Raw genomic sequence first — 14,103 nt, 5'->3', positions numbered from 1 at the left:
ACCAAGTCAGGTATATCTAACTCTGCCCTTAATCTTTCTATTGTTACTAAGGGTAGTAATTGGATAATTGATTTAGGTGCTACTGATCATATGACTTGTGATCCTCATATATTTACTAATTTTTTCTCTAATTGTTTTAAAACTGTTATTATTAATGCCAATGGAGTCTCATTTCCTATTGAAGGTATAGGTACTGTATCCCTTTCACCCTCCTTATCAATTCCTGATGTTTTATTTGTTCTTACATTAAATTGTAATCTTATCTCCGTCAGCAAGTTAACCTAATCACATTCTTGTGTTGTCTTGTTTTACCCAACCCATTGTCTTTTTCAGAACATTCATTCCAAGGAGAAGATTGCCAGTGGTAGAGAGAGTGAAGGACTGTATTATTTTGAAAATGTATCACAACAAACCCATAAAAGAGGGTTGGCTTGTCTTGCGAATGATCACATACAAGATAAAAAAAAAAGTAAATTTGGTTATGGCATAAACGGTTGGGACATCCCTCTTTTGGTTATTTAAAAAAATTATTTCCATCACTATTTCATAAATGCAATATTTCTGATTTTTTTGTGTGAAACATGTGTTATGGTAAGAAATCATCTTTTTGTGTTTCCTTTAAGCAATAACAAAACTGATTTTCCTTTTTCATTAATTCACATAGACGTTTGGGTTCCTGCTCCACAATCTACACATAATGGAAAAAAAATGGTTTATTAATTTTGTTGATGATTGTACTCGGGTAACTTGGGTATATTTGCTTAAACATAAAAGTGATGTGGTTCGTTTCTTCTATCATCTGATCGTTACACAATTTAACACATCTATTAAGGTTATTCGATCAGACAATGGAGGGGAATATTTTAAGACTGAATTAATAGAGTTCATGAACTTTAAAGACATCTTGCATCAAACTATATGTCTTTATTCACCACAATAAAATGGAGTGGTTGAGAGGAAAGATAGACATATATTAGAGGTGACAAGATCAGTTTTGATAGATGGTAATGTCTCATCTCATTTATGGGATGAAGCTGTGAGCTCTGTTGTTTATTTAATTAATCGAACCCCTTCTAGTGCGCTTAACTTTTGAAGGCCTTTTGTGGTGTTTTTCTATCATTGTATCCTTCCTCCCATAGTTTATTTACCACCTCATATTTTTGGATGTGTTATATATGTTCACTTACACCCACATCAACGTACAAAGTTTGAAGAACGAGCGATGAAATGTGTTTTTGTTGGGTATGAATCAACTCAAAAAGGTTATCGTGCGTACCATCCACCATCTAAGAAATTTTATATTTATATGGATGTGATGTTTAATGAACATGAATTTTTTTATGTTGATTCCATACTTCAGGAGGCAATGAAAGTGAAGTGCATAATCATGATGTTAGTATGTTTGAGATATCAAATTATATTGTGAAGATAAATTATTGTGTGAGGATCATTCTGTAGGAAGTGAGCCAATCCTAAATATGGACACTTCTATTTTGGATAATACAGTGTCTTCTGATCATAACCAATTGACTCAATCTTCTCCACAGGTTCAACTTGACTCTTCAGAGGTACCTTCTGATCTTATCTCTGATAACACTAATTTAGATGAAATTGATCATGAAATTGATTCTTGTCTGCGTGAGACCACCAGCACACCAAACACTGAGTCTACTACTGTTCAATATATTCTTCCACCTCGTTCTAACCATGGTCAACCTCCAGCTAAATATGAACCAGACCTCCAAATCAAAGTTAAATATCCCATTAGTAAATATGTGTCATCTCACAGGTTATTTCAGTCTTATGCATCATTTGTATCCCAATTATCTTCAAATTCTATTGCTAGTAATATACAGGAAGCTTTGGCAGATCCTAGATGGACCAAAGCAATGGTTGAGGAGATGAAAGTTTTAGAAAAAAAACAACACTTGGGATCTTATGTCCTTACCAAGAGGGAAGAAAACTATGGGCTGCAAATGGGTCTTTACAATTAAGCATAAAGCTGATGGAACTATTGAGAGGTATAAAGCAAGACTTGTGGCTAAAGGTTACACTCAGTCTTATGGTGTAAATTACCAAGAGATGTTTGCACCGGTAGCCAAGCTCAACACTGTAAGAATAGTTTTGTCGCTAGCTGCAAACCAAGATTGGCCTCTTCTACAATTTGATGTGAAAAATGTTTTTCTACACGGAGAAATTTCACAAGAAATTTATATAGATTCTCCACCAGGCATGACAGATTCAATTGGAATGAACGTTTGCAAATTAAAGAAGGCTCTATATGGATTAAAACAATCCCCAAGAGCATGGTTTGGAAGGTTTACCAAGTCTATGAAGACTTTTGGCTATAGAGCAAGTAACTCTGATCACATCTTATTTTTTAAGAGAGAAAAAGGAAAAATTACAACTTTGATTATATATGTAGATGACATGATTGTTACAGGAAATGACCAAGATGAGTTTCTAGTTTACAACAATACCTTGCATCTGAATTTAAGATGAAACAACTTGGAAACCTCAAATATTTTTTGGGTATTGAAGTTGCTAGATCAAAACATGGTATTTTTCTATGCCAAAGAAAATATACTATTGACTTACTATCAGAAACTGGGTTGCTTGGGAGTAAACCAGCTGATACACCAATTGAACAAAATCATAAATTCTTTTAGTGCTCAAATTCAGCAAACATAGACAAAGGAAGATACCAAAGGTTGGTAGGAAAATTAATTTATTTGTCCCATACACATCTAGATATCACCTATGCAGTGAATGTTGTTAGTCAATTTATGCATGACCCACGAAAGCTTCATATGGATGTTGTCGAGAGGATTTTGAGATATTTGAAGTCTGCTCCGGAAAAAGGAATTTTGTTAACAAATCATGGAAACTTAAAGGTAGAAGGGTACATTGATGCATATTGGGCAGGTTCAAAAGATGATAGAAGATCTACCTTTGGATACTTTACTTTTGTAGGAGGGAATCTTGTAACTTGGAGGTGTAAAAAACAACTTGTAGTAGCAAGATCTAGTGCTAAAGCAGAATTCAAAGGCATGACACTTGGTGTATGTGAACTTTTGTGGATTAAAAATGTTCTATCAGATTTGGGCTTTAAACCAAATGAAGTTATAAGTTTGTACTGTGACAATACTTCGGCTATAGCAATTATTCACAATCCTGTGCAACATGATAGAATAAAGCATGTGGAGATTGATAGACATTTCATTAAAAGAAGCTTGAAGCTAGAATAATTTCATTTCCTTTTGTAAGATTAGAATTGTAGTTGGCTGATGTTCTTACCAAAGGAGTGTCAAGAAGATTGTTTAATGAGTCTTTATTCAAGTTGGGAATGTATGATATCCATGCACCAACTTGAGTGCGGGTGTTAAGATATGACAATTATTCTATTAAGGGATATTAGGCAATCAAATATTGTGTTAGTTATAATTTAGAATTATTATAATTTATGCAGATATGTGCACCTGTCATTCTTTCCTTTCCTTTAATAGATGAAGAATTATAGGATCCTTATATATATATATATATATATATATATATATATATATATATATATATATATATATATTACTTTACTATTTGAAATAATAGATCAGAATTATTCTTTAAACCTTGTATTAGGTTGGACCTATCGATCTTATATATTTAGGAATTATCATTAGACTCTAATAGAGCAAAATAAAAGTGGTTAAGATCCCATTAAAAGAAAACTTAACAAAAGTGTACTACTTAGTTCTTTAAAAAAAAAATTCTAGATTTCCCAAAATACTTCAAAATGATTTGGGTATATAAATTTAACGTTCAGAATTATATTCTAGTCTTAAAAAAGAGGTCAAAAAAGGACACAACTGTAAAAATTTAAAATATTTTTCATGATACAAACGAATTAAAAAGGGAGCTAAATTTTTTTTTTTAATATTTACAACCAAACTCTAGGTTTTCTTACCGATCTCGAGATTGATTGGAGTGAACTTGTTTCTGAAAAACTTTTACACTAATTCAATACTCTGCTAGGGTTTAGTCTCTTTATTTTTTTTTCAAGCCAAACTTCCCCATTAGCATTTTAAAACACTAAAAATAAAAGATAGGATTTAGCCTCTTTAGTTTTTCAAGTCAAACTTCCCCATTAGCATTTCTAAAAAAAAGTTAGGGTTTAGTCTCCTTATTTTCTCAAGTCAAATTTCCCCATTAGCATTTCTAAAGAGAAAATATAAGGAAAAAGAAACAAACTTTCTAAAAAAAAAAAGAAAATGTTGAAATCGACTTATGCTAACAAGAATTTAAAAAAAAATGAAGAACTTCTTGGTAAACTAATTTTATGCAATGGAATAAATCATTTCATTTTTTTTTTCTCTTTCTAGAGTGTTTGTGACAAAGCTTCAAACATGTCTAAAGATTAGATACAATTACATATAACCTTTCAGCTAATGCCACTCCAAGAAAAGAATTTGGAGGCAAGTATGGTGAACAATATAACTAAGTCACATACATGGAAGTGATACTATAATTCAAGTGCTTAAGGAAATTACTCAAGTTGTAGGAACAGATATAACACAACTACAACACTAATATACCAAGATCACAACAAGCATAAACTGGAAATAATTCAAGTCACAAAAACACCTATATCCATTTCACCATAAAAATATCATCATCTTGTAAACTGCATATAGTGGAAGTCACAAGAGAACCACCAAATCTATTTTTCCAAAAGATATCTTCATCTTGTATTTGGTTCAAGGTGCCCTGCTCTGCATCCTATCTGCTCTAGCAACCTAGTAAGCTGCAAATGCTTTGCAGCCCATTGTTCTGCCAACTTTTGTTCCTTGTTTTCAGCATCTCTCTTCAATGCAGCTAACTCGTCTCTATACTCTGCTTCAATTCTGCTCAAAGCAGCTCTCTCCTCTTCTTGAAGAACCCTAATCTTAGCTTCAAACTCTTCCATCTTCTCCCGTCTTCGGCTCGCCTTCTCTGACTCCAACTGCAACTCCACTCGGCTTAACCTCCAAACTGCCTCCTTCTTGTGAGCACTCAAAGCTCGGTGCCCTTCTTCCAGCTCTTTGCAGTGCTCCAACATCTGAGATATCAGCATATTTTCACTGAAAGCTGGTATATTCCCCAAAGCAAAAGGAGCAATGTCTGGTCCCCTATCAGGTTGCAACCATGAGAATGGAGCTGCAGCCACTGTTGCAGAAGAAAGACTGAGTGTCCCAGAAAGGGAACTTGGACCAGCAGCAGCAGCAGCACTACTTGAATTGGAAAGCCAAGAAGGAAGCAAGGCTGATGCAGGTGCTGGTGTATCAGTACGCAGAAATGTCCCATCAGAAGCAGTCATAACAAATGAAGGTGAAGGATGCTGTTCCTTGACTAGTTTTTCTGCAAAACACTCAAGTATGTGCTCGTACTTGCTATTGTTACTGGGGTCAGGGATTCTATTGAGCTCCTTCTTCTCTCTTTGTTGCTTCTCTTTGAACACTTCCCACCACTTGCCTAACCTCTTTGCAGTTCTACCTGGAACTTCTGCTGCAATTTTCTTCCATTTGTTGCCGTATTTTGCTTGAAGCCGGATTACAAGGCGCTGCTCCTCTTCGGTGAGAGATCCTTTCTTGATGCCAGGCTTGAGGTAGTTCTTCCACCTTTCTAAGCATGACTTTGCATCCCTGTTGAGAGGGGTGTTCATGCGTTGAGAAACAAGATTCCATTCCCTAGGACCATACTGTTTGACATAAGAACGTAATAAAGCATCCTCTTCAGCTCTCCAACGTTGCCTCTCTTTCATTTCCAAATGCAAATCCGACATCCCATGTCTTGAATCTTGAACTCATCGTGTCTCTGGAACAATTGTGACAACTCATAGCATCAATTCACAAGAACTAGGTGAGAAATAAAGAAATACCAAACAGGAAACGATTTCATAAAATCTTCAAGCACACTTCAACTCAACAACTAAATCAAAAGATCACCAGTTGTTGGGTGATTCCAATATAAGTAACCATGCCTTTGGATCAACTTAAAGCTTGGTGATATCAAAACACAGCTATGTAGAAAAAACCCTGTAGGGATCAGGAATAAAAACTGACAAACAACAGTACCAGATTATCTCAAGAGCAATAAGAATAAAACTTCAAAATGAAACTCAACACATACATTACAAATTTAATAGGAAGACAAAAATCTACCAACAGAAACCGACTCACAACATCACTAGATTACCACCTCAAGTAGCAATAGAATAACAGTTCACGATGCAACTCACGTTTTTTTTATCCTTTACAAATTTAATAGCAAGGAAAAAATCAACCAGATGCAGTGGCATCATATTATTTTCTCACAAATGTAATCTATAATTGCAATGGCATTGCAGCGAAACAATAGACCATAACATTACAAAAATCAGAGTCCATATGGCAATGGCAAACATATGGCAGAAATTTTTTGTTTACATTCTTTACACATACTTGAGGGATAAAGTATTAAATGTGCAGGGATGTATAAAATATAAAATCAACTAACCAGCATGAAAAATATTTAGCAAGAAAGAAGAAAAATGAAAAGAACATATAAACCTGGAGAACGAATAACTTCAATGCAGTTAGCTAAGTACCAAGATGAAACCACAATCGCTACCTAGGTGCGAGTGTTATAATATTTTACCAGTAGAAATCTAATAGTCCAAAATAGATTAGCGAAAGCAATAAAGTATTAATGTATCATAGTTTTTTTGCTCAGAAGTTAGTACATTAGTTGCAATTAGACAACAAGAAGACGACCACATTAAGTTGTCTGCATGAATCAATTTCTAGCCTTTGTTATTGAGCAAACAGCAATATGCAAAAACAACACCTCCCACTACCAAGAAGTTTAATTTACGGAAATTTGAAAACTAAGAGTTTCAATTGAAATAATAGAGAATTTTGAATTAGTTTAACATAGCAACATGATAAAGAACCATGAACTAAAATCACCACCGCTAATAATTGAAAGCATCTAGAAAACCCAAGTGATTAGATGAATAATCATACATTGAAGTTTAACATTAGCCCTGAGAAATGCAGGAACCAACTTTAGTGAAATTAACTTAAAAAAAACACATGAAAAAAAGAAGCATTCAGTGAGAGTAAGCCCCCCAGCAATTGTATTGCACATGGACACAGATGAAAATAACTAATAAAAAAGAAAAAAAAAAACAAAAAAAAGGGTGAAATGTATCAGCTCCGAAATCAAGAATTCCAGAAAACAATGAGAAAACAGCCAACCGAAATCCATTTTTTTAAAAACGAATTATCTAATACAATATACCCCGTTGTCGCAATTTTTTATCCATTAAATTCATATCATCGAGTAACTTAAATCAAGCGCGTGCTCAATTTGGCTTATTTAAAAGTAAAATAAGAAGCCCTTTTCAAAATAAAAAGAACAGTGAGTGCATTGAAAAGTGAAGCAGCGAACGAAGGAACGAACAGTGGAGATAGTAAAAAAAAATGAATCTTTTTCTAAGGATGCAGAAAGTAGGGCATACCCAGATGGGGGAAGGCAAAGGAGAAGAAGTGGGGAAAGTGAGAGTTGGAAGGATGAATAATCAACAGCATGTTGAGGTGAATGAAACGGCGGCGTTGAGACAGAAGGGAAGAAGGAGGGTCAAAAGGGATGGCATGTTGAGGACGACGATGATGATGATGATAGGATGAGTGTGAGAGAAAGGGAGAGTGGGGTGGTGGGGAGAAGACAGCACTGAAATGGAGCAGAGAGAGAGAGAAAGAGAGGAAGAAAGTGAGAATAGACAAGACATGGAAGAGAGAGAAAATGGGGACAGGTGTGTACGTCGGTTTCAGCGCTTAATATGCGAGAAAGATGGCACGCGAATGATAAGGGAGGGAACCATGACTAGTATTGGTGGTCCGTTCATTAATCCATACTAATCGATTCCATTCACCAAGGTTCTTAGATTAAGGGATGTAGGGCTGAAATTGAATACAAAATTTATGTTTAGTTTAATAAATACGATAAATGGAAAAAGGTATTTTCATTAATAAATTTATATAATTAATTTATTATTTTAATGTTATTAGACTATATAAATATATTAATAAATTATTAATAATATAAATTTTTTAAATTTATAAATATTTGTAGTTCATCTTATTATATAAATATTATAATGATAAATATTAATAAGTATACTTGGATAAAATGATTATGATTCAAAACATTTTATCAATATTTTATTATGTAAAACTTTTAATAAATTATATGTCAGCTTCCTTCACCAATTCATTATGTATCTTAGAAAGTTTTTTATGTAAAAATATTTTTAGTTCACAAATTATTGAAAAATCAATTAATTAATAAAAATAGATATTTTATTTTGTAATTATTATTTAAGGAAAAGTTAAACTCTCATAGTTTGTTTAAGTGTTGAACAATAAAATATTATTATACTTTATACATGTAAAGTTTTGTTAAAGACAAAAAATCATGTTAGTATATGTTGTTTCTATGTTTGATAAACATTTATATGATTAGATGATATGTACATAGTTTTAAAGTTAGTATCTTATTTCATATATGAGGGTTTGTTTTAAAGTTCATGTCATGGAACCATTGTTTTGGAACTTGCGTTTGCTAGGACCGGACGATACTATATCCCATTAGACAAGTTTGCTAAGTGATTTCGATGATTACAAAATCTATTAAGTTATGAAAGTTAATGTTATTAATTGACTAATATGTTTAGTTGTGCAGTTGAATCAACTAACATGTTTAGTTGTGAAGTCCGTTTAGTTGTGCAATTGAAGGACTTCAAGATAATAAGTATTCTTATCAAATTTATCAAAAGATTAGAAGATTATTGAAACATTTAATATAATAGTATAAAACTATTAAATAAAGATTATAAAATTGATAATAAAACATATATACTAAGAGAATAAACATAACTAGAATACAAATATACGTCTAAAGCTTCTCAAAAACTCCTGTACACAAAACCACTCTAAATTAAGAAAATTGCACAATAGCATCATTACCTTTCTTCAAAGGCACATCGTGACCTACTTCTTCATCTGCTCACACCGGTAGATAATCATTGCAAAAGAGATAAACAAACAAAGGGTAAATTAATGTACCAAAGAGTTATCTAATACCAAATAAGTAATGTTATTGATACAATTTAATCATAGATGTATAAGGATATGCACACAAGCAAGATATTTTAGACTCAATTATCTAGATACATGCATTAACATCAGATTCACTAGAAGTATACATTTGTGGTGACATCTACTGCTATGTAGAACTATTGCGAATGAGTTTCATCCTGTCACACATAAGGTTACTCCTTTTCATTTATAACTATTGTGCCACCTCCTGCACCTACACTTTCACCTCAGCCTGATATTGCTACATTTCAGAGAAAAGAGGACCAGGCAGGTCCAAGCAGGACAATTGAGGCAGGTGGTCCTTCTTCTTCCTCTTCAGGTGGATCTTCTTCTTTTTCCACCAGCACTAATACATCTTCTAAGTTGCCACAACAACCAATTCCTCTTCCATTCCCTCCCAAAATGATTCCTAGCAAAAAGATGAAAGAGGTGGATAAAGAAATCTTGGAAACATTCAGGAAAGTAGAGGTGAACATACCTCTAATTGATGCCATCAAGCAAATCTCAAAGTATGCCAAATTCCTAAAGAAGTTGTGTACCCATAAAAGGAAGATGAAAGGTAATGAAAGAATCAGCATGGGTAGGAATGTATCTGCACTCATTGGTAAGTCGGTCCCGCATATTCCTGAAAAAGTGTTAAGACCCAAATACATTTTGCATTCCTTGTGTTATTGGAATAGTAAATTTGAAAATGCCATGCTAGATCTAGGTGCCTCCATTAATGTGATGCCTCTTTCAATCTATAAATATTTGTCTCTTGGTCCGCTGCAACCTACGGATGTGGTCATTCAATTGGCTAATAGAAGTGTTGCCCACCCAACAGGTTACATAGATGATGTTTTGGTTCGGATTGGTGAATTGATTTTCCCTGCTGACTTTTATGTTTTGGAAATGAAGGAGAGATTCTCTCATGGGTTCGCTCCCATCATTTTAGGCAGATCATTTTCAAACACAGCTCAAACTAAAATTGATGTGTATGCTGGAACTTTATCTATGGAATTTGGTGATATTGTAGTGCATTTTAACATTCTTGATGTGATGAAGTTTCCAACTGAGGACCATTCTGTGTTTAGAATTGATATTCTAGATGATGTTGTTAAGAAATATACTACTGATGAGTTTGATTCTTTGCATGATAAAGAGCATTATTTTCTAGCTTCTTTGCATACATGCATTGAATCTATGTTTGAATAAGAATATGTGAATTATGTTGATTTTGATGTGGAGTTTGATATTGATGATGTATTTGTCATGGATATTGATTTTGTGTCTGATGAGATGGGTGTTATGCCTTTGCATGTGAATTCTTTAGAGTTAGATTGCAATAACCACTTTGTAGGAAGTATAGATGAATCTAACTTGCAGACGCCCACTACTAAGCTGAAACCGCTTCCAGATAACCTCAACTTTGCGTACTTGAAGGATAATGAGAAGAAGCATGTGATCATTTTCACCTCCTTTATGTTGTTCAAGAGGAGAAGTTGTTGAGTTTGCTACGAAGCACAAGAAGGCGATTGGTTGGACCTTGACTAACATCCTTGGTATCAGCTCATCCACTTGCATGCATAGGATTTTACTGGAGGATGGAGCAAAACCAGTTAGACAACCGCAGAGAAGGCAAAACCCAATGATTTTGGATGTCATCAAGAAGGATGTGACAAAGCTTCTGCAAGCTGGGATCATCTACCTAATCTCAGATAGTCAATAGGTGAGCCCAACCATGTTGTGCCAAAGAAGACTGACCTCACTATGGTGAAGAATGAGAGGGACGAGCTTATCCCAACTAGAGTGCAGAATAGCTGGAGGAGAGTCTGCATTGACTATAGGAGGTTCAACCAAGCAAACAGGAAATATCACTTCCTCCTGCCTTTCATTGATTAGATGATGAGAGCTTGACAAGTCAGTCTCATTATTGTTTGTTTGATGGTTTTTCTGGATATTTTCAAATACACATTACACCCAAGGATCAGGAAAAGACCACATTCACCTGCCCCTTTGGCACTTTTGACTATAGGAGGATGCCTTTTCGTCTATGCAATGCTTTTGGTACCTTTCAGCGATGCATGTTGGGCATTTTTAGTGATTTTCTAGAGAGTTTCATAGAGGTGTTTGTAGATGATTTCACTGTTTATGGATCCTCATTTGATACATGTTTAAACAGTTTGGAAAGAGTGTTAAAAGGATGCATTGAAACCAACCTTGTTCACAATTTTGAGAAATGTCACTTCATGGTTGAACAAGGTTTAGTTTTAGGGCATATCATTTCTAGCAAGGGTATAGAAGTAGATCTTATCAAAATATCTGTTATTGCACAATTGCCTTACCCCTCTTGTGTGCGAGAGGTGCGACCTTTTCTTGGGCATGCAGGTTTCTACATGCGCTTTATCAAAGATTTTAGCAAGAAAGCGCTTCCCTTGTCCAAATTGTTGCACAAAGATGTTGACTTTCAATTTGATGAGAGATGTTATGACCACAAAATGGGTGTAATTTGATTGTGTTTTCCTTGTTGACTTTCAGTTTGATTCACCTTTTGAGCTGATTGATTATTTTTTCATGTCTTGAATTGTTTAAATGATTTCCATGAGTATTTGCTTTCTCTGATTCTTTATGTGTTGGATGTTGTCTACTCCTTTTCTCTTTTAAGGATTCATTGAGGATTGTGTAAATATGTTTGGTGTCTTGTGTGTATTTTTTTTTCTGTCCGGAAGTTGTGCACTTTCTTGGTGTCTTTTGAATTGTTCCTTGTTCTACGTCTTGATTTTGTCGAGAAGTGCAAAAGACTAAGTGTGGTCTATTTTGATGAATCACTATTTTATACTATTCATTTAGCTTTCTGCACTAATTTGTATTAGTGAATTGTGTTTAATTATAAATTATTGTCTCATTTTCACTATTCAGGCTTAATTTGACTAATAATTTTTATTTTAATTAATTTGATTGATTTGGGCCTAATTATTGCAAATATTATTTGCAGAACAATTTTGGAATTATTATTGGGACGTAAAGAGAGCTACCACATTATTTATTATTTTCCATATCAACATTTCTTTTAATTTCGTTTTTAGGTTAGCTTTAGGCCATTTTTGGGCATCTTTTGTAGAAGTCCATTAGAAGGGAAAATTTGTAATTTGGGGTCTATAAACCCAACACTAGCACAAAATTGGACTTTAACGTCACCCTTAGACGTCGGACCACAAAATAACCAACGTAAATTATTGACCGGTAGCATTTTCGTAAATAAGTGGGCATATAGACATCGGTTAGGATAGGTCCCGACGTCTATAATATTATAGACGCCGAGACCCCTCCTAACCGACGTCTTAATGCCTGACAGGTAGGTGAAATGTCATTTTTTTCCGCCTTAGAGACGTCCGATCCCGCCACCCCGACGTCCATATGCAATTATAGACGTTGGTGCCCCTCCTAACGGACGTGTATATGTCTGACAGGTTGATGAAAAGTTATTTTTTTCTGCCGTACAAACGTCGGATCACGACATCTGACGTCTAAATGGGCAGATAAAAAGTTGTTTTTGGACGTCATATTAGTGAAGGCCCCGACGTCTAGCCAGAATAGACGTCGGTTCACCTGGGGAGCCGACGTCTAGTTTGCTGTTAAATCAAACATAAAACCTGCTGTTACGAGCACTTCATCGTCTTCTTTCTCGCCTTTTCTCTCCGTGGCATTGCTTTTCCAGGTGTGTTTTTGTCTCTTTTGAACTGTTTAAACGTACTTTTATTCCGATTATATTAATCTTTGGTTGATTATCTTTCATTTGAACCAATTAAAATGAGTTTTTGTTGTGTTTTGGTGTAGTTTTTCTCATGTCTTTGGGTAGTGTTGTACTGCATTCTCCCTTTGCTAATTTCCTCGTAAGAAAAGCTTGCGTCTTTTGGATGTCTTATAGCATTTCAACCCAAAACCGAACTTCAGTCCTTGCCTAGTTCTATTGTCACCGTTCGTTTTCATTGGAGGTTTTAATGGAACTAGACAAGGACCCAAATTCGGTTTTCGGTTGAAATGCCATAAGAGATCCAAAAGACGCATCCTTTTCTATGACGAAACTAGCAAAGGAAGAAGGTGCTACTACGCTACCCAAAGACACGAGCTGCAGTAGACGTCGATTAATGCAATGTCCAACGTCCATGGAGCCCTTTAGACGTCGGACATTGCATTGTCTAACGTCTATGGAGCCCTTTAGACGTCGGGGTCTATGAGTCCGACGTTTGATTAACGTCACCCACAAAGCCGTCGGTTTTGGAGCTGACGTTAAAAGGCTAAAATAACATACGTTAAATGTTCTTTCTGCACTAGTGCAAAATCAGATTTCTCTCTTCTTCTCTCTCTCTCTCACTTTCATTTTTCCAGCCCTTTGGAGCGTCCCTCCTTAGGGGGTTTTAGGGTTTGCTTTCTTTTACTCTTTATGTGTTGAATCTTTTCCATTTTAATTCAATTTCGTTTTCGTTTCTTGCTTCCAATTGCGTTTCCAGTTTTGTTTCTTGCTTTCAATTTCATTTTCATTTTCGTTTCTTGGTTCTAATTTTGTTTTTGCATTTTCGTTCCAGCTTGCCATTACATTTCTGAATTTACTTTGCTTTATTGTTTTGTTGTCCAATTTATGAATCTTTTTTGCACTGCATTTTCGTATTCTGCATTTTGTTCCAAGTTTAATGTTGTTTCCAGTATTGTTCTACTGTTTTGGTTTTGTTTTAATGGTAGCTTAAGTGTGGTTGGTTGGTCATTAGCAAAATTGCATCGTTTCCTTGAGATTTCTGAACCGTAATTGTTTTTTCTACTCTGACTTGGGTAATATTAAATTTGTTTGTGTGTTTGAGATTACGTTTAGTTGCCTAATTGGTGTTTAATCTTCACTTAGTTGATTGGACTATATGGTGCAGAATTGATTGAATGTTTGCATCGCGTTTGCTTA

General features: G+C 34.8%; 1 pseudogene across 2 annotated transcripts; it reads right to left on the bottom strand.

Annotated features, from left to right (window-relative positions):
- Positions 1 to 4,401: 4,401 nt before the first annotated feature.
- On the bottom strand, positions 4,402 to 7,851 carry LOC124819947 (transcription factor AS1 pseudogene; annotated as a pseudogene). Of its 2 annotated transcripts, none has more exons than XR_015783006.1 (2): positions 7,535 to 7,851; positions 4,402 to 5,847 (listed from the first exon to the last, which is right to left on the bottom strand). The product of XR_015783006.1 is annotated as a transcription factor AS1 pseudogene, transcript variant X1 (transcript). The 2 variants fall into 2 exon arrangements; XR_015783007.1 differs by lacking the exon at positions 7,535 to 7,851 and adding an exon at positions 5,979 to 7,517.
- Between the last annotated feature and the right edge of the window lie 6,252 nt (positions 7,852 to 14,103).

This window comes from Vigna umbellata, chromosome 11 (genome assembly GCF_029865625.1).
Source record: "Vigna umbellata cultivar VRB3 chromosome 11, Vumbellata_1.0, whole genome shotgun sequence".
Taxonomy (NCBI): Eukaryota; Viridiplantae; Streptophyta; class Magnoliopsida; order Fabales; family Fabaceae; genus Vigna; species Vigna umbellata.
This window is presented reverse-complemented; position numbering and strand designations above follow the sequence as displayed.